The sequence below is a fragment of the Gorilla gorilla genome, chromosome 16 (assembly GCF_029281585.2).
Source record: "Gorilla gorilla gorilla isolate KB3781 chromosome 16, NHGRI_mGorGor1-v2.1_pri, whole genome shotgun sequence".
Taxonomy (NCBI): domain Eukaryota; kingdom Metazoa; phylum Chordata; class Mammalia; order Primates; family Hominidae; genus Gorilla; species Gorilla gorilla.
Genome location: NC_073240.2, coordinates 30,416,207 through 30,436,366, shown reverse-complemented (window position 1 = coordinate 30,436,366; position 20,160 = coordinate 30,416,207). Strand labels below are relative to the sequence as shown.

The 20,160-nt window shown below is 41.2% G+C and overlaps 1 protein-coding gene across 7 annotated transcripts in view; it reads left to right on the top strand.

Moving 5' to 3' along the window:
- Window positions 1-20,160, top strand: part of ENTREP2 (endosomal transmembrane epsin interactor 2) — a 461,731-nt gene that overhangs the window by 143,569 nt on the left and 298,002 nt on the right. The window contains exon 1 of one of the 7 annotated variants that reach the window (XM_055363976.2): window positions 8,687-8,846. The exons of the other annotated variants lie outside the window; for them this stretch is intronic. The gene's annotated coding sequence lies outside the window, so the exon portion shown is untranslated. Of the gene's footprint in view, window positions 1-8,686; window positions 8,847-20,160 lie in introns of those variants that run through there. 7 annotated transcript variants of the gene reach the window in all.

Here is a 20,160-nt window from a genome sequence, read left to right as displayed (position 1 = left end):
GCTGGGACAGAGGTGTCTGCCAGGCCCTGTAGGTGTGGGCTGCCATGCTGTTTCTAGCCACTGGTCAGGGGCACTGCCCTGGGCGTGGGTTCCTGCAGCCTCAGTCATCAGCTGCAGCCGGATTCCCCCAGTGTGCACTGGGGACCCAGGGTCCTGATCCCAGCAAAGTTTACAGTGTTGGGGAGAGGGTCTGATGGGAACAGCACTAACCAGCCAGAGTAAGATGATCAAACATGGTGCAAATGTGGGGAAGAAGACATCAGAGCAGTTCTTCAGGCCAAGCCACTGGGAGGAGATGACGTTTAAGTCCAGGCCAGGATGGTGACGAGGCATCCGTGATGTGGAAACCTGGTGAAGAGCCTCCTAGGCAGCACAGACCCATGCTCAAGAACTCAGACATAACAGGTGTGCGGGGCAGACAGAGGGCCTGGGAGGCTGAGCCTGGTGTCTGGGGCAGAGGTGGGTGAGACCAAAGCCCAGGGCTGTAGGTGAGATTTATTGGAATTGCAGAAAATTGGAATTGAGGTTATAAACACGAAGGAACAGGCATTGTCTGAAGTGAGCAGAAGTCTTTTGAATTAGAATTAGACTCCATGAGTTGAGAGAACATGTCACTAATTTCATATTTAACACAATCCACTTTGCCTGCCTATTTAAAGGTAAGTGCATTTTGCAGTGATATGGCATATTACAGCCCGAGAGCCATTTTAGAGCAACAAAGGATGAAATCTCAGGCAATTTGTCCTGGTTTTGCTAACTATCAAAATAGCCTGTTCACATTGAAAGGGAATGCAAATGCCACGGCGTTTCCATGATTTCAGACTTCCTCATCAGAGTGGTCTTGTGTTCGTTTCATTAATTTGAAGAATAGAAAATGAGGGTTCTTAGACCTGGAGTGAGAGGCAAATGGATTGATCTCTCTGCCTCCACCTCCCACTCCTTTCCCCTATAAAAATTGTCATTTAAATTTTGAGTGTGTGAACATAGGCTAAGATTTATTTTACTTTTTAATTTGCTTACTGTTTTTCCTCAAGCTGAGTTCTCTATGTTCTGTGCTTGCAGATGCCAGGGAGTATAAAATCATATTATGATCAGACTAATGAGTTTACCATTGCTTAGATCTAAAAATAATTTTAAGAAAAATGGTTATATATGTTATATAAATTTTGGGAGAGGGTTTCACAAAGTAACTTTTATTTTGCAGGTTATATTTTTGCTAAAAGCATGTCTGTAAAATGTCTCCGGGGCAAGTTATAAAATTATGTTTTTAATTAATTTAAATATAATTTAAAATAAAATTACAGTTTTAGGAGAATGATTCAAAGCACAGTCTAACAGTTGTACAAGATTCAAAATGACACAAGTGGATCCTACTCCAAGCAGACCTGTTTCATCAAAATTTTAGATTCATAAAAAACATAAGTTATATAGGATTCTTTACTTATCACAATAAACCATACATGCAGGGGCCAGCGTGGCATCGCAGGAGGGAAATTTATGGCCTGGGTATAAACCGAGGCTCCCCTGTTACTGCCAATGTGATTTTACCCGGGGTTACATAACCCGGCCACTGGTATCCTTAGAATACCAGATTATAATTGCATTTCCCTCTTTAGGTCCTTGTGAGGATTAAACAGGTAGAGTGCCCAGATGTAAAGCTTGAAAACAGTTTGGGCCCGCAGTGTGCCTCAGCAACCCTGAATACATGCTCCTGGAATGGGGTATATTTAGGGCAAGCAACAGAAGCCAGCTTTGGGTAGCTACGTACGAAGGAGTTACTAGAAAGACATCTGGGAGGGTGGGAGCTCACTGGAGCCGTGTCAGTAAGACCAGGAACCTGGGGACCATGAGGATCTCTAGCACAGTTTCATTGGACACTGCCTTTCTCTCCTTATGTCAATCCATCCGACTGAGAGTGGTAATTGGCCCTTTTTTGGGGAGTGGGTGGTCTCCAGGAAAATTAAATCTAGGTCAGATTAGCCCTTGTTTTACCGAGTGATGGGTGTACCTCCATTCCTCCCTCCTTCCTCCCATCCTTCCCCCACCCATCTCTCAATGCATTCTTTTTGTTTGTTTGTTTTTGAGATGGAGTCTCACTCTGTTGCCCAGGCGGGAGTGCAGTGGCATGACCTTGGCTCACTGCAACCTCTGCTTGCCTCCCGGGTTCAAGTGATTCTCCTGCCTTAGCCTCCCGAGCAGCTGCGATTACAGGCATGTGCCACCATGCCTGGCTTCTCAATGCATTCATAATGATCATAGTCCCTGCTATGGGCCAGGCCTGTGCTGGGAGCTGGAGATACTGCTTTGGAGAAGACACACCAGGCCTCTGCCTGGCGAGTACACGTCCTGGAGCAGGAGAGACAGGCAAAAAATAAGGAAACCATTTCATACAGAGATGCATGTTTAAGATAAAACTGCAAGGCCATCGAGAGGGGCCAGGGCTGTGCTGTGGACTCGGGGCTCAGCAGGGACCTCTCTGAGCCTGTGGCCTTTGAAATGAGGCTGGCAGAATGAGTGGAGCCAGCCATGGGAGGAGCCTTTTATCAATGGGGGAGACAGGTGGTATCTCTAACTCACCTTCTGAAAGAAAGCCTTCTTGCCTTTCCCCACTTCCCACTTTCTTGTTTCCGCTTCCTCCATTCCCAGGTTTTCCCCACGGAATTGATTTCTCCTTAGAGACAATGTGTATGTGGTGGTTGAGGTCTGTAACACAGGCTTCTGGGTTTCAGAGGAAATAAAGGTTCAATAGGTATTTGAAAGTCTGCGCCCAGCCCTATTGTACAGATGGGGTATGTGGGTGGCTTTACATCAGGCATGGATGAATGAAGCCACCTGGCTCGCTAGGAGCACCTTTTGGTAACAGCTTCTTGAACTGGGACTCCTTCCCTCATCCTCACCCCATCATGGAGGTGCCCTCACGCCGGCCCGGATCGGGCATTGCACAGCCCTGTTGGCATTCCATACCTGCTTCTCTGTATTCCTTTGAGAACTACGGGGTCTGTAGTTTCAGCTCATGGCTGTCCGTAGGTTTCAACCACAGACGAATTTGTCCCTTCTACCAGATCCTGTCAGAATTAGGACAGAGGGGAGGAAGGACTGCAACCAGCAAAGCAGGTGACGTTTTTAATGGGTTACATGTGCTAGAGAGTATACATGTAAGTACAAAATCCCAGCTCCAACGTGGGAGTCCCAAATTCAAAAATTAAATATTGGCTGGCCATGGTGGCTTATGCCCGTGATCCTAGCACTTTAGGAGGCCGAGGTGGGAGGATTGCTTGAGGCCAGAAGTTCTAGACCAGCCCTGGGAACATAGTGAGACTCTGTCTCTACAACATTTTAAACATTACCCAGGTGTGGTAGTGTGTGCCTGTGGTCCCAGCTACTTGTGGGGCTAAGGCAGGAGGATTGCTGGAGCCTGAAAGGTTGAGGCTGCAGTGAGCCAAGATCGCACCAGTGCATTCCAGCTTGGGCCACAGAGCAACACCCCATCTCAAGATAGATGGATGGATGGATGGATGGATAGATAGATAGACATCTCAAGATGGATGGATGGATGGATGGATGGACAGATAGATAGACATCTCAAGATAGATGAATGGATGGATGGATAGACATCTCAAGATGGATGGATGGATGGATAGATAGATAGGTAGATAGATAATTAACAGTGCAGGCATAGGATGCAGGAGACCTATCATTTTGGCAGCTAATGTAAAAACAGATCTGGGTATGTCAGTTGAGAGCAAGTTCAAAGTGGGCAGATCTCATCAGCCACCCAGCAAATCCTCAATGCTGCAAATTTTGCTGCCTCTCTGTGCAGTGAATGTTGTTGCTTGTGACACTGGTGATCCGTGACTATATTTAAAACCTTTTATTTGGCCAGCCTTAGGGGTGACTGATAGCTGCATTTTTGTATTTCCTGGTTTCTAAATGGGATGCCATTTCCTGACATTTTCATTACTCTCACTTTTGTGTGTGCTGGTGAATGGCAGCACAGGAAACCCTGCATTATGAAGTCTGTCAGTGCTGGCACTATTTATTATAGAAATAGTGACACATTTGGAATTTGGGCATGTACTAAGAGGACTGGCCTTTTAAGTTCTGTTTCCTAATAATGTATTTAAACAATTCAGAAATTTTCCTTTTTTTGGGGGGGGGAAAGAGCTTAAGACAGATGGAAAAGTGAAGCTTTAAAACATGGAAGTGGCTGGGCACGGTGGCTCACACCTATAATCCCAGCACTTTGGGTGTGCAAGGAGGGTGGATCACCTGAGGTCAGGAGTTCAAGACCAGCCTGGTCAACATGGTGAAACCCCATCTCTGCTAAAAATCCAAAAAAATAGCCGTGTGTGGTGGCGAGAACCTGTAATAACAGCTACTCGGTAGGCTGAAGCAGGAGAATCGCTTGAACCCATGGGGCAGCGATTGCAGTGAGCCAAGATCGAACCACTTCACTGCAGCCTGGGCGATAGAGTGAGACTCTGTCTCAAACAAACAAACATGGAAGTATGTTTTTTGAGTGTATCAGAGTCTCCACAGGGTGTCATCTTGATTCTGCTGTGGAAAGCGGACTTGGCTTTGGGTTTGACTTTTATTTTTCCCCAATGATTCTTAGACATTTCTGTTTTGTCATTTAACTTTCCACTTAAAAATGAATTCTGGGTAGGTCTAGGTACATACTGCAGTATTTTATCTTAATAAATTGTCAAGGATGGTGTTTTGTTTATATTGTGATATTTATCACTCTGTTGGTTTCGGACTTTTAAGGTGATGGGTCTGAAGAGTGTCCTAAAAGAAAAAGCTCCAGCCACCATGTAGTGGGTGTGATTTGGTGTTTCTCACCAGGCAGTCTGCTGGTTCTTGTTCAAAGTGCAGGTTTCTGGGTGTATAGGGAGAATTGTACCCCCAACCCCACTGATGTCCACGTCCTTCCTAATCGCTGGAACCTATGAATGTATTACTTTACATGGCAAAAGGGGCTTTGTAGATGTGGTGAAGTTATGGGTTTGGAGATGGGGAGGTTATGCCGGGTATCTGAATGGGCTCAAGGTAGTCACAAGGGTCCTCATAAGGGAAAGAGGGAGGCAGGAGAGTCAGAGAAGGAGAGGCGAGGATGGAAGCAGAACTCAAGAGTGCAGTGGGGCCACAAGCCAAGGGCTGAGGGCAGCCTCTGGAAGCTGGAGAAGGCAAGGAAAGGGACTCTCCCCTGGAGCTTCCAGAAGGAGCTCAGTCCTACCAACCCAACCCATTTTGGACTTTTGACCTCAAAAGCTGAAAGGTGATAATTTTGTATTGTTTTAAGCCACTGAGTTTTTGGTCATTGGTTGCAGCAGCAATAGGAAACTAACAGATAGGGCTATATCTCAGGTACCCCAAGTTGGACTCTGGGGGTTGGGGCTCAGGCAGTCTTCGTTTTCAACCCCGCTTCTCCATGATTCGTATGAACAGTGGAGGAGAGGAAATCATTGCTCTCACCTCTTTGAAAGTTGTTGCAGGATAACGATTAGGCCTGGAAAGCTTTGAGAATGGAAAAATAACAACAGCAATTAATAGTATATATACTCAGTGTTTATAAAGACATACACATACTTTTAATTATAGAGCAGAAATTGCTAGTTTGCTTTAAATATAACAAAATAAATCACCTAGGGTCAAAGAACAAAAAGAAACCAAGCACCCATAAGATAATAAGGTCCATCTGGAGGCCACATGGCTACAGTTTTCTTTGGCCTTCTCTCATCACTTATTTCCTGCAGACAGTAGGTCAAAGCCATCATGTTTAATTCTGATTGGACAATTCTCTTCTACTTCTGTATGTAATGCACTGCCCCAAGCTTCGGGCATCACACTGACCACTCGGCGCTCAGCGGGCATAGCATTTTGAAGTATTTGTGAATGTTTAGGATATATCACATACCAACTCCAAAAGCCAATGGAGTAAGTGGCACACAGTGAAACAGATAAATGGAATAAAACTTAAAAACAACTCTGGCTTATGACCTGTGAGATCTGAGAGGTGCCACATTGCAAAAGAAGAGACTGTCAAGTGCAGTGGAGGCAGACGGAGGACACGAAAATGTTACTGTGAGAAGGAAACCAGATGACCAACATTGGATTAGTGAATTAGGATATCACCTGGGGGATCTATTTTTCAACTGAGAGGAATGAGACAAGATGGGGAAATTAGGAGAGAAAAGCTAAAGGTCATGGAAAATACATGTAAGACGTCAGACAGGCATATAGGACATGTTTTTGTTTTAGGTTTGATTCATGTAATAGAAAATTTTCTGAATTTCAGTAATCAAAAAAAATCAAAGATAAGCATTAAACAAGACAAAGCAGGCTGGAGAAAATAATCACATTAATACTAGATTTTAATCCATAAAGTCAAATGCTAGAAGATAATGCAGCAACATTTGCATATTTTAGAAGGAACAGGTTGTTAAGCAAGATTCCTCTAGGCTTTCTGTATGCAAGATTTCTAAGCTCATGTATGTGAATGGGTACATGAAAGTCATTTTCAGAAATACAGTGGACTCCAAATTTCTGCATACCATTTCTGAATAAAGGAAATTACTTGTAGTGCACAAGCCAAATGAGGAAAATTATTATTAAATATTTAATACCTTTACTTGTTATTAAAATAAATCAATTATTTAATTATTAAAATAATCAGTTATTATCTTTATGTAATTATATAAATTCAATAATTTATAGAATTATATAAATTTAATAATTATATTTAGTTATTAAAGATAAAAAACAGGAAGCATTGGTATAAATACTGCAGAAGTAAGCAATTAAACCAATGAAACATAAAGTTAAGTTTGAATTGTTGATGCTAATGTGGTTGTTTTGATAAAATCTGGGAGGCAGGTTGAGGTAGAAAATTTTGCCATGTTGCATAGAGACTATAGATATCTATGCTATTGATATATACTTATTAGATATATAATTTCAAACATATTTAAAATTTTCGTTAGAAAATTGATATATAATTTCCAAATCATTAGAAAAAGCAGACAACAAAAATTGAACAAAATAGCAAAAGACAGGAAAATTAGAGAAACAAAAATTAAGGAAATATAGTAAATAAGCTAGGAAATAATTCAGTTATGTTAGCTACCATGCTAAAGGTGTTACTTAATTTCCTCTATTAAAAGACAGCGCTTTTAGATTGGGGTAAAAAGCAAAAATCAGATAGATACTATTGGCAAACAAACAAACAAACACAAATAGCTTAAAATAACAGACCAAGGCATTGGCAAAGAGATATCTGGCAATGGCCAAGTAAAGGAAAGTAGGACTGTCCACGTATGATCAAATAGAATGCAATACAAAAATATAACTCCAAACAGGATAAAGAAGATTTAAAACTAGTCATAAAAAGCCAGGCGTGGTGGCTCAGCCTGTAATCCCAGCACTTTGAGAGGCTGAGGTGGGCAGATGATGAGGTCAGGAGATCGAGACCATCCTGGCTAACACAGTGAAACCCCATGTCTATTAAAAAATACAAAAAAAAAAAAACCTGGGCGTGGTCGTGGGTGCCTGTAGTCCCAGCTACTTGGGAGGCTGAGGCAGGAGATGGCGTGAACCCCGGAGGTGGAGCTTGCAGTGAGCGGAGATCATGCCACTGCACTCCAGCCTGGGCAACAGAGTGAGACTCCATCTCAAAAAACAAAAACAAAACAAAACAACAACAAAAACTAGTCATAAAAGTATAATCACCCCATTATGGTGTTTGCAGATCTGTCATCTGTCTGATAGGTTTTGATGATGGAAATAGAATGTACTGTGTCAGTAGAGTTAGAAAACCATGACTTGGTCAGCAAGAACAAGATACTTGGAGACACAGACATGATAAGGCTTGCTGGTCTTGTGCCTGCAGTGGGAGAGACACTGGGGAGGATTTTGGTAGCAATTTGTGCAGAAGACAACTTTCAGAAAGACTCCAGTTGTAAAGAAAAGGAAATGTGTTGAAAAAGCTGTGAGCTTGAGGATTCCTGGGGCACTGCCTGGCGTGTCTCCTCTGCCTCATGGTTACCAACGGAATAAATAAACCAGGACTTTGCAGGGCCCCTCTCAGTACCTCTTCTCCCTGTTGTGGATGACCTGGTGTTGGGTCACTACAGGTCAAGACAGCCTTTACCTTCTCTTGTGCTCCTTTCACCTGAGAGGTTGGAGCCTACCCAGACTGGGCAGAATAGAGTCAACAGCAATATTAAAAGGGGAAGCCAAGTTGGGCTTCTGGGTCGGGTGGGGATTTGGAGAACTTTTGTGTCCAGCTAAAGGATTGTAAATGCACCAATCAGTGCTCTGTGTCTAGCTAAAGGATTGTAAATGCACCAATCGGCACTCTATAAAAACACACCAATCAGCACTCTGTAAAATGGACCAATCAGCACTCTGTAAAATGGACCAATCAACGCTCTGTAAAATGGACCAATCAACGCTCTGTAAAATGGACCAATCAGCAGGATGTGGGCGGGGCCAAATAAGGGAATAAAAGCCACCCAGTCAGCAGTGGGAGCCCCGTGGGGTCGGCTTAGGTAGTGCAGAGGTTTTGTATTTTTGCTGCTCTTGGCAATAAAGCTTGCTGTTGCTCACTCTTTGGGTTTGCACTACGTTTATGAGCTATAACTCACATTGAGGGTCTGCAGCTTCCTTCCTGAAGTCAGCGAGAGCACAAACCCGTGGGAAGGAAAAAGTTCCAGACGCATCTGAAAGAACAAACTCTAGGCACGCCATCTTTAAGAGCTGTAACACTCACCGTGAGGGTCCATGCCTTCATTCTTGAAGTCAGCAAGACCAAGAACCCACGGGGAAGAATAAATTGCGGACACAATGTAAGCCTCATTTTTTTTCCCATTGAGATAGTCTGAATGTACATCATTGGAGGATGGGTGTCCACATACGTCTGTGATATATTTTTAAAGGAAAAACTGTGTACTGTGAACGGAGTCCTTAGAAAAAATTCAAATTTTTCTTTTGAGACGGAGTCTCGCTGTCGCCCGGGTTGGAGTGCAGTGGCGCGATATCTGCTTACTGCAGGCTCCGCCTCCCAGATTCACGCCATTCTCCTGCCTCAGCCTCTGGCGTAGCGGGGACTACAGGCCCCCGCCACGTCGTCCGGCTATTTTTTTTTATTTTTTTTTTTGTATTTTTAGTAGAGACGGGGTTTCACTGTGGTAGCCAGGATGGTCTCGATCTCCTGACCGCGTGATCCGCCCGCCTTGGCCTCCTGAAGTGCTGGGATTACAGGCGTGAGCCACCGCGCCGGCCCAAATAAACTTTATAAACAAAAAAATCTAGGTATGAATACATTTAAACATTGCCATTGGTTTATCTTTGTGTATGGTGGTGTGGGTGAATTTTACATTCTTCTCTAGAATTTTTCATGTTAACTAAATTTAGCAGCATTAGGGTGTACTATTTATATGTATAGTCAGAAGAAGGAATTTTCATTGTGAAGGAAAAAAACCCTAACTTATCTCTCTCTGAATTCCCACTATAATTTCCTATGCCAGCATTTTCACTAACATGTATAGTAAATAACTGTGTATACAAGATGTTAAATGTGTATTCTGAGTTAAAAAGATTCCAAGGTCACATTTGGGGCAGGCGGGGTTATTCAGGGTTGAAGCATTTTCTTTTCTGTGGTGTGCATTTTAGCTTGACTGTGTTATTCTCATGTGCACCGTGACTCTGCATGAAACGGGTACACTATGTTATGTTTTCAGACCTCGTTGACGTGGAACCCATTTTTATATGTGTTCTTTGATAAACTAATATTTTGTAAAACATTGAAGACACACTCACCTATCCCGAAATTATACATTGGATTCTGCATCTCAGATTCCATCTTGATCCCCTAGCCTTCTTAGGTACACCGGTTCCATTGGCCACAATGTCCCAAACTCTCTCCATACTTACTTCTAATTCCATGGAGTATGAGTTCCATCCCCCTGGATCCATCATGCTCAGGGGCTGTCTCAGCACTGTTCTTTCTCTCTTACCTAAGTTTCACACTCAAAACATTTGTGAGTCGTTGTCACCTTCACTCCACCCTGGTCTACTCTTACAAAGGTATCTTTGTCCAGATAAATTTACTGATGATTTTGTAGGTGAGATGGTAGAGGGTGGGGGTAGGGTTACCTTGCATAGCAAAGAGCCAGCAACTTCCGACATTACAGAGCCTCAGAGTTCTTTGGCCTTACAGCCACTGGGATAGTTGTCTTGTACTCTTCCCTTATTTAACACACAAACTTGCTGACTTTCCTCCTACAAACTCCTAGAGTTTACCCTGCCGTTCTCTTTATTCAAGTCCAAGAATTTAACCTTTCTTTCTGCTCTGTAATTCAAAGTCCACTGCCATAGTGTTGCTAAGCCCCCGGAGAGGCAGGAGAGCAGATAATGGTATGTGGGGTCCCCATCCTGGGTGAGAGATAACCTGCTCAGCACCAGTCAGTGGCCATGTCCTCATTCTTTTTTTTCTTTTTTTTTTTTTTTTTTTTTTTTGACACGGAGTTTCGCTCTTGTTGCTCAGGCTGGAGTGCAATGGCGCGACCTTGGCTCACTGCAACCTCTGCTTCCTGGGTTCAAGCAATTCTCCTGCCTCAGCTTCCAGAGTAACAGGGATTACAGGTGCCCACCACCATGCATGGCTAATTTTTTTGTATTTTTAGTAGAGACAGGGTTCCACCATGTTGGCCAGGCTGGTTTTGAACTCCTGACCTCAGGTGATCCACCTGCTTCGGCCTCCCGAAGTGCTGGGATTACAGGCGTGAGCCACCGTGCCCGGCCCCATGTCCTCATTCTGAGTTCTCTTTCAGGCCTCCACCATGCTGTCTTTAGCATCTGGCAGGATGTTGGCTGCTGTCCAGGACTTAGAGTCCATTACTCATGAAGTCATAATTGAAGAAATTAGCTGATGTTAATCCTTTTGGTATTTTGAGGGTAGAAACATCAGATTTGCTTTTTCCCATGGCACCATGAAAAATTGAGAGATCTGGGAGTTTTGGCTTAATTTAGGAGAGTAAGCTCTCTTTATATTAAAAAAAGTTAAATGTAAAATGATCAGCTGTTTTCCTGTAGGTTTTATAGATGCTAATGTTACGTAGTTTGAGCATTTTAAGTTTCATGTTACTAAGGAAAAATATTCATGTCTATCTGTTTTTAAAGTTAATTTTTATGTCATCTAATGAAAACATAGTTTAAAAAGTCAAATAGCAAATAGGAAAACCCAGTAGTTCCCTGCTCTAACTTGTGCAGAGGCAACTACTTTTAATTCAGCTTTTTTCGCTGGGACTTACTACGTCTCCACATTTCTAAATAAGATACAAATTCTGCTATCTTTGATTAATTTGTTGTAGATATCATTGTAGGTTTCTAATTATGGCAATGAGGGTTTAGCTTTTCATTTTCTCTCTGGTTCCCCTTCCTCATCCTCCAGAGTGGGTATATTACAAGTTTAATTTAGTCAGTATTTGGATTTATACCTATGCAGATATTATTCACTGCAGAGCTGTGTAGAGTGGTATGTTCACTTTCACTAACTTACTCTTGAAGTCAGTACTTGCCTCGCCTTAATCAATAGCTTCTCTTGCAATAGCCTCTCAGTAATACTGACTCAGCTCAGCTCTAGTAGGTTATCTTTCTGTTCCCATTTTCTTCTCCAGGACTCATTTTCTTCTCTTGGGTTGGTGGCTTTCTAGGCCTGTACACAGCTGTCAGCCCGGGTTCCCTCTTTCTGTCATCTCTGGAATTCCACTGGGTCATTTTCTGCATCTCAGGTCTTCCTCATTCTGACTTTGCTGCCTTGTTTTGTGGAGCACATTCTGCATTAGTTTCACCTAAAAAGATGCTGCAGGGGCAGAGGGCATGGTGGGACCAGCCTCAGAATGCCTTCTGTTGCCTCATGTTGCTGCATTGTGGTCTGGGGCTGGTCAGTTCACAGCACAGACCTGTTTTGATGTTTTTAGGGGAACAGTCCTTCAGAATTCTGCTAGGGTGCAGGGCTGGGAAATCTGTTTTCAAGTAGCTGTCCAAATTTCCATTCCTTATCTTAGCCCTCCTTCCCAAGTGTCATATAGAGACCAAAGGTGGCCACTATAAATTGGCCTCTAGGTTGTTTATTTCTTCATAGCAGACTGAGATCTGTTAGCTCAGAAGCCCACTGGTACCAAACTCAAATTTTTACACGTCTAATTTTTTTATTTAGCCTGAATTAGCAGATTTTTAGCCATTAAGAGCCTGACTGCTTTGCATACCCGGTGAGCTGGCCTCTGGTAAGATAGAGCCTTGTGGTTATAAAGCTCCAAGCCACTGCTACAATCAAAGCTCTCTGACCCTGGGACCCCCTGCTGTGCTGCTACAGACTGTCACCTGGCTATGTCAGCCTCCTCTCTGACCCCCTTTCCCCAGGAGTTCCCTTGTCCTCTTCCCCTTCTGGATAGACCCCTTGCTTGAAGCCTGTGGATGTCATACTGTGAGGGACTTCCCCTCCCACATACCCTTTTAAGAAAGCTTGCATGCGTTACTGCTTCCTTTCAGCATATCTACTTCCTTGATTAGCCCCCGAATCCCTCAAGCCTTCTACACCAAATTAGCCCCACTTCCAGAGGTGCCCGTTGAGACTCATGCCTGAATCTTTTGAGGGTTCTGAGGTGCACAATGGGTTGTTCTCTCTTCTCTGCTGCTGCTGTTGCTGCTTTAGTATCCATCTTTCTTGATTTGGCTAAATCAGTACCGCCTGTCTGTCCTTTTCATAACTTCCAAAGTTTCGTCGCAGTCCATATTCATTCATCGCTTTCATCAATCTTCATTTCTTCGTCCTTATTTGGGTTTTTCTCTAGGTCATTTTTCTTTTCTTTAGTGTAAGTTTGCTGGTGACAAATTCTGCTGTGATTGTCTCAGAATCATTTTTATTTTAGCTTCCTTTTTTGAAGGATATTTTCTTGGTGATAGAATTCTAGGTTGGCAGCTACTTCCTTTCAGGACTTAAAAGGTGGTTTCCATCAATTTTGTTAGAAAATGACTACCAGTCTTTTTGTTACTTCTTTGAAGGTAATATGTGCGTCCAGATCTACTCCTTTGCTGCTTTTAAGATTTTTCCTTTTATTTAGGTTTCTTTTTCTTTTGTGTAAATGGCCAGCTTAGCTTTGCAGCGCTTACTGAACGATTTGAGATTTGCTGTTTTGTTTGTTTTAGAGAATCCTTGGCCATCATTTCTTCTACCCTGTTCTCTTTTTCTCTGAATGGGACTTGAATCACATACACTAGGCCCATTCATTGCATCCTGTGTCTCTCTAATCCTCTTAAATTTTTTTTTCCTCCTTAGGTTTTAGTTTGGGTATTTGTTTTAATTGACCTGTCTTGCTGTTTACTAGTCTTACCTTCTGTATCTAATTTGCTGTTAAACCCATCTGTTGAGTTACTCATTTTAGATGTTGTATTTTTTAGTTTTATATTTTCTCTTTGATTATTAATTTTTACCAATTATAGTTATCTGGTGAAATTCTTCTTTTCATTTAGTTTATTCATCTTTTTCTCTGTTTTCTTGGGCGTAATAACTATAATTGTTTTGAAGTCAGCCAGCTAACTTTGTTGTCCAGATTATCTGGTGTTCATCACCTTCATTGAAGCAAGGACTGTGCTGACTCAGAGCTGGTTTGCAGCCCTGGTAAGCTTCAGTCTTGCTATTGTTTGTCCTTGCCTTTTAGGGTTTTCAAATGAGAGTCTTCTGTATTTGTCACAGCCCCTCTCTCTTGTGTTTCCCAATTACAGTTTTTATTTTGAGGCTGCCTTCCAGTGGCTTTTTGTTAAAATTTAAGTCTCTTACCCTCAGAATTGGAAAGCTATCGCAGGGGAAAACCCAACCATGTGCTTGGACCCCAAGTCTCCAACCATAGCCCTGCTGGGGTTCCCCCCAGAACTGGCTTTCAGCAGGTGCATAGCCAGAGTTCTCAGGCTGCTGCTTGTGCCCAGAATTGGAACACTTCTAGGATAAAAGAAGCTTCAGAGTTTAGCTCCTTTCTTGGAGGGAGGTTCATTCCTCTCTCAAGCCTGTTTGAATTTTGTCACTCTCAGCCATTTTCAGAGAGTTGATTTCCATATTTTATTGAGCTTTTTCCTGTTGTTCTTACTGGGGACACTGATGAGCTGCTAACTACTCCATCCGACCTGGAAGCGAAAGACCTGTGCAACCACGAACTGCCTTTTAGAATTGTGAATAAGACATATAACTGTATTCCCCTAGCTGCCCTAGCCTATTTATATAACAACTTCGGGTAGGTGGGATCTGGCATGCCAACACAAATTCTAAGTCATGGTGCCTGGAATACTGTGTCAGAAGGATTCTAAGATGGCTTCTGTACTCTGCACGGAGGGTGTGGTGATAGATGAGCATTGTCCTTCTGGGTCGAGGAAGGGAATTGCCACCTGTTTGCCACTCCTGTGTTAGTTAAATACTACCGCTTTACTACTTTCTAGATATCTGGATAAAGCCCTTAAAGAAAAGGAAAGCATATTACATTAAATGCTAATGCATTTGTACATGGGGAGAGCTGGTAAGCAGGGGGTGCTGGATAAAAGGTTTGGTTTTTAGTAGTGCTGATATTAACGTTTTGATAAAATACTGGGCTCCTTGTGCATTTGTAGTTTCTGACGTGCATAACTTGGACTTCACAGTGGACTCCATGATAGTGGGTCTTTAAAACACATTTGCTGTAAATTCTGAACAAATGACCTCAATCATTATTCTAAAATGTTCTAAATGGCTTCTATTCTTACAGTTGTTAATATGCAACATATTATTCCATTCTGATATTTTGCAGAGCAAAACATAATTGCTTTGTGGAATGTAGCTCTACTGATGGTGTGATCAAATATTAAAAATAGAACTGTAGAGTTTTCCAGAAAATGCAATTAAAGCAGCAGTGAATGCCATGACTTCACTCCTGTTCATAACTATACTTTTCAGACCAGATCTATTAGAGAAAATCAAATCTTGATTTGAGATGATTTATATGGAAAATAGCCATGAATTGTATTTGCAAGATACATATGTATATATTTCAGCCACATCAACATTTCTTTTTTTACCTAGATTATTATTATTATTATTTTAAATTTTATTATTATAGTTTAAGTTTTAGGGTACATGTGCACAACGTGCAGGTTTGTTACATATGTATACATGTGCCATGTTGGTGTGCTGCACCCATTAACTCGTCATTTAGCATTAGATATATCTCCTAATGCTATCTCTCCCCACTCCCCCAACCCCACAGCAGTCCCCGGTGTGTGATGTTCCCCTTACTGTGTCCATGTGTTCTCATTGTTCAGTTCCCACCTGAGTGAGAACATGCGGTGTTTGGTTTTTTGTCCTTGCGATAGTTTGCTGAGAATGATGGTTTCCAGCTTCATCCATGTCCCTACAAAGGACATGAACTCATCATTTTTTATGGCTGCATAGTATTCCATGGTGTATATGTGCCACATTTTCTTAATCCAGTCTATCGTTGTTGGACATTTGGGTTGGTTCCAAGTCTTTACTATTGTGAATAGTGCTGCAGTAAACATACATGTGCATGTGTCTTTATAGCAGCATGATTTATAATCCTTTGGGTATATACCCAGTAATGGGATGGCTGGGTCAAATAGTATTTCTAGTTCTAGATCCCTGAGGAATCGCCACACTGACTTCCAGAATGGTTGAACTAGTTTACAGTCCCACTAACAGTGAAAGAGTGTTCCTGTTTCTCCACATCCTCTCCAGCACCTGTTGTTTCCTGACTTTTTAATGATCGCCATCCTAACTGGCATGAGATGGTATCTCATTGTGGTTTTGATTTGCATTTCTCTGATGGCCAGTGATGATGAGCAATTTTTCATGTGTTTTTTGGCTGCATAAATGTCTTCTTTTGAGAAGTGTCTGTTCATATCCTTTGCCCACTTGTTGATGGGGTTGTTTGTTTTCTTCTTGTAAATTTGTTGGAGTTAATTGTAGATTCTGGATATGAGCCCTTTGTCAGATGAGTAGATTGCAAAAATTTTTTCCCATTCTGTAGGTTGCCTGTTCACTCTGATGGTAGTTTCTTTTGCTGTGCAGAAGCTCTTTAGTTTAATTAGATCCCATTTGTCAATTTTGGCTTTTGTTGCCATTGCTTTTGGTGTTTTAGACATGAAGTCTTTGCCCATGCCTATGTCCTGAATGGTATTGCCTAGGTTTTCTTCTAGGGTTTTTATGGTTTTAGGTCTAACATGTAAGTCTTTAATCCATCTTGAATTAATTTTTGTATAAGGTGTAAGGAAGGGATCCAGTTTCAGCTTTCTACATATGGCTAGCCAGTTTTCCCAACACCATTTATTAAATAGGGAATCCTTTCCCCATTTCTTGTTGTTGTCAGGTTAGTCAAAAGATCAGATGGTTGTAGATATGCGGCATTATTTCTGAGGGCTCTGTTCTATTCCATTGGTCTATATCTCTCTTTTGGTACCTGTACCATGCTGTTTTGGTTACTGTAGACTTGTAGTATAGTTTGAAGTCAGGTAGCGTGATGCCTCCAGCTTTGTTCTTTTGGCTTAGGATTGACTTGGCAATGCAGGCTCTTTTTTGGTTCCATATGAACTTTAAAGTAGTTTTTTCCAATTCTGTGAAGAAAGTCATTGGTAGCTTGATGGGGATGGCATTGAATCTATAAATTACCTTGGGCATTATGGCCATTTTCACGATATTGATTCTTCCTACCCATGAGCATGGAATATTCTTCCATTTGTTTGTATCCTCTTTTATTTCATTGAGCAGTGGCTTGTAGTTCTCCTTGAAGAGGTCCTTCACATCCCTTGTAAGTTGGATTCCTAGGTATTTTATTCTCTTTGAAGCAATTGTGAATGGGAGTTCACTCGTGATTTGGCTGGCTGTCTGTTATTGGTGTATAAGAATGCTTGTGATTTTTGCACATTGATTTTGTATCCTGAGACTTTGCTGAAGTTGCTTATCAGCTTAAGGAGATTGTGGGCTGAGACGATGGGGTTTTCTAGATATACAATCATGTCATCTGCAAACAGGGACAATTTGACTTCCTCTTTTCCTAATTGAATGCCGTTTATTTCCCTCTCCTGCCTGACTGCCCTGGCCAGAACTTCCAACACTATGTTGAATAGGAGTGGTGAGAGAGGGCATCCCTGTCTTGTGCCAGTTTTCAAAGGGAATGCTTCCAGTTTTTGCCCATTCAGTATGATATTGGCTGTGGGTTTGTCATAGATGGCTCTTATTATTTTGAGATACGTCCCATCAATACCTAATTTATTGAGAGTTTTTAGCATGAAGGGTTGTTGAATTCTGTCAAAAGCCTTTTCTGCATCTATTGAGATAATCATGTGGTTTTTGTCTTTGGTTCTGTTTATATGCTGGATTACGTTTATTGATTTTCTCTTGTTGAACCAGCCTTGCATCCCAGGGATGAATGAAGCCCACTTGATCATGGTGGATAAGCTTTTTGATGTGCTGCTGGATTCTGTTTGCCAGTATTTTATTGAGGATTTTTGCATCGATGTTCATCAGGGATATTGGTGTAAAATTGTCTTTTTTTGTTGTGTCTCTGCCACGCTTTGGTATCAGGATGATGCTGGCCTCATAAAATGAGTTAGGGGGGGATTCCCTGTTTTTCTGTTGATTGGAATAGTTTCAGAAGGAGTGGTACCAGCTCCTCCTTGTACCTCTGGTAGAATTCGGCTGTGAATCCATCTGGTCCTGGACTTTTTTTGGTTGGTAAGCTATTAATTATTGCCTCAATTTCAGAGCCTGTTATTGGTCTATTCAGAGATTCAACTTCTTCCTGGTTTAGTCTTGGGAGGGTGTATGTGTCGAGGAATTTATCCATTTCTTCTAGATTTTCTAGTTTATTTGTGTAGAGGTGTTTATAGTATTCTCTGATGGTAGTTTGTATTTCTGTGGGATCGGTGGTGATATCCCCTTTATCATTTTTTATTGCGTCTATTTGATTCTTCTCTCTTTTCTTCTTTATTAGTCTTGCTAGCAGTCTATCAATTTTGTTGATCTTTTCAGAAAACCAGCTCCTGGATTCATTGATTTTTTGAAGGGTTTTTGTGTGTCTATCTCCTTCAGTTCTGCTCTGATCTTAGTTATTTCTTGCCTTCTGCTAGCTTTTGAATGTGTTTGCTCTTGCTTCTCTAGTTCTTTTAATTGTGATGTTAGGGTGTCAATTTTAGGTCTTTCCTGCTTTCTCTTGTGGGCATTTAGTGCTATAAATTTCCTTCTACACACTGCTTTGAATGTGTCCCAGAGATTCTGGTATGTTGTATCTTTGTTCTCGTTGGTTTCAAAGAACATCTTTATTTCTGCCTTCATTTTGTGATGTACCCAGTAGTCATTCAGGAGCAGGTTGTTCAGTTTCCATGTAGCTGAGTGGTTTTGAGTGAGTTTCTTAATCCTGAGTTCTAGTTTGATTACATTATGGTCTGAGAGACGGTTCGTTATAATTTCTGTTCTTTTACATTTGCTGAGGAGTGCTTTACTTCCAACTATGTGGTCAATTTTGGAATAGGTGTGGTATGGTGCTGAAAAGAATATATATTCTGTTGATTTGGGGTGGAGAGTTCTGTAGATGTCTATTAGGTCTGCTTGGTGCAGAGCTGAGTCCAATTCCTGGATATCCTTGTTAACTTTCTGTCTCGTTGATCTGTCTAATGTTGACAGTGGGGTGTTAAAGTCTCCCATTATTATTGTGTGGGAGTCTAAGTCTCTTTGTAGGTCTCTGAGGACTTGCTTTATGAATCTGGATGCTCCTGTATTGGGTGCATATATATTTAGGATAGTTAGCTCTTCTTGTTGAATTGATCCCTTTACCATTATGTAATGACCTTCTTTGTCCCTTTTGATCTTTGTTGGTTTAAAGTCTGTTTTATTAGAGACTAGGATTGCAACCCCTGCCTTTTTTTGTTTTCCATTTGCTTGGTAGATCTTCCTCCATCCCTTTATTTTGAACCTATGTGTGTCTCTGCTTACCCAGATTATTGAACATTTCCCTGGGCCATCATCATTTTAGGAAGTCCAGGCAAATTTCAAAGCTGTAAGAAAATTTGGTAGGAAGAGGGGAAGAGAGTTCACAAGCAAAATACCGTACGTATGTAGGGGTTGTGATGAATGAACCCTGGTCACAATGTAGTTTGGAAATTGTAGATTTTTGTGCAGTTGTTTGGGTGGGCAGATGTCAGCCAAAAGAATATTGGCAGAGCCATTTTAATATCAGACAAAATCGACTTTCAGTCAAAAAGCCTTGTTAGAGAGAGGCTCATTACATATAACAAATAGGTACAATTTTATGCTTATATACTTCTGATTAAACCACTGCAAAGTGTATAAAGAAAAAACAGATAAAAATGGAGGTAGAAATTGATCAATCTGTCATGAAAAGGGGAAATTTCAATACATATTGATTGTTGATAGATCTATCAGACAGAAAATTAAAAATTATGTAATAATTTAAAGAACACAACCAGGTATAATTTACATATACAGAATTCTGCAGCTTTCAGAGATGTTCTCATGTAAACAGGGACTATCTTTAAGAAATTGATCTTGCAGTTTTTTAGTTTGTAAATATCAAAACATTTCAAAGAATGAATATCAAGGAGATCACATTCTCTGACCACAATTTAATTAAGTTAGAAATAAATAACAAAAGGATAAATGACCCTAATATATTTGGAAATTAAAAAAAGATTTTAATAACTCATTAATCAAAGAAGAAATTGTAATGCAAATGAATAGCCTTAGGTACCTAGAAAGATTGACAATTGAAAATGAATGAAGTGATCAGATTTACTTAGAAAAAGAAGAATGAATAAATTTAAAGAACACAATACATAAGAATAGAAATTAATGAAATAGAATATAAGGCTGCAATAAAGAGGATAAACATAGCCAAAAGGTAGCTCCTTGAAAATTCTAACAAAATAGACAAATATGGTAAGAATGTGCAAGAACAAAAAAGAGAAGGTACAAATAACCATTATTATGAATGAAAAGGAAGATGTAATTACAGATACAGAAGAGATCAAAAAGTTGATGAGAGACTACACATTTGATAACTCAGATGTAATGGACAGATTTATAGAAAAACGTAACAGAACTTA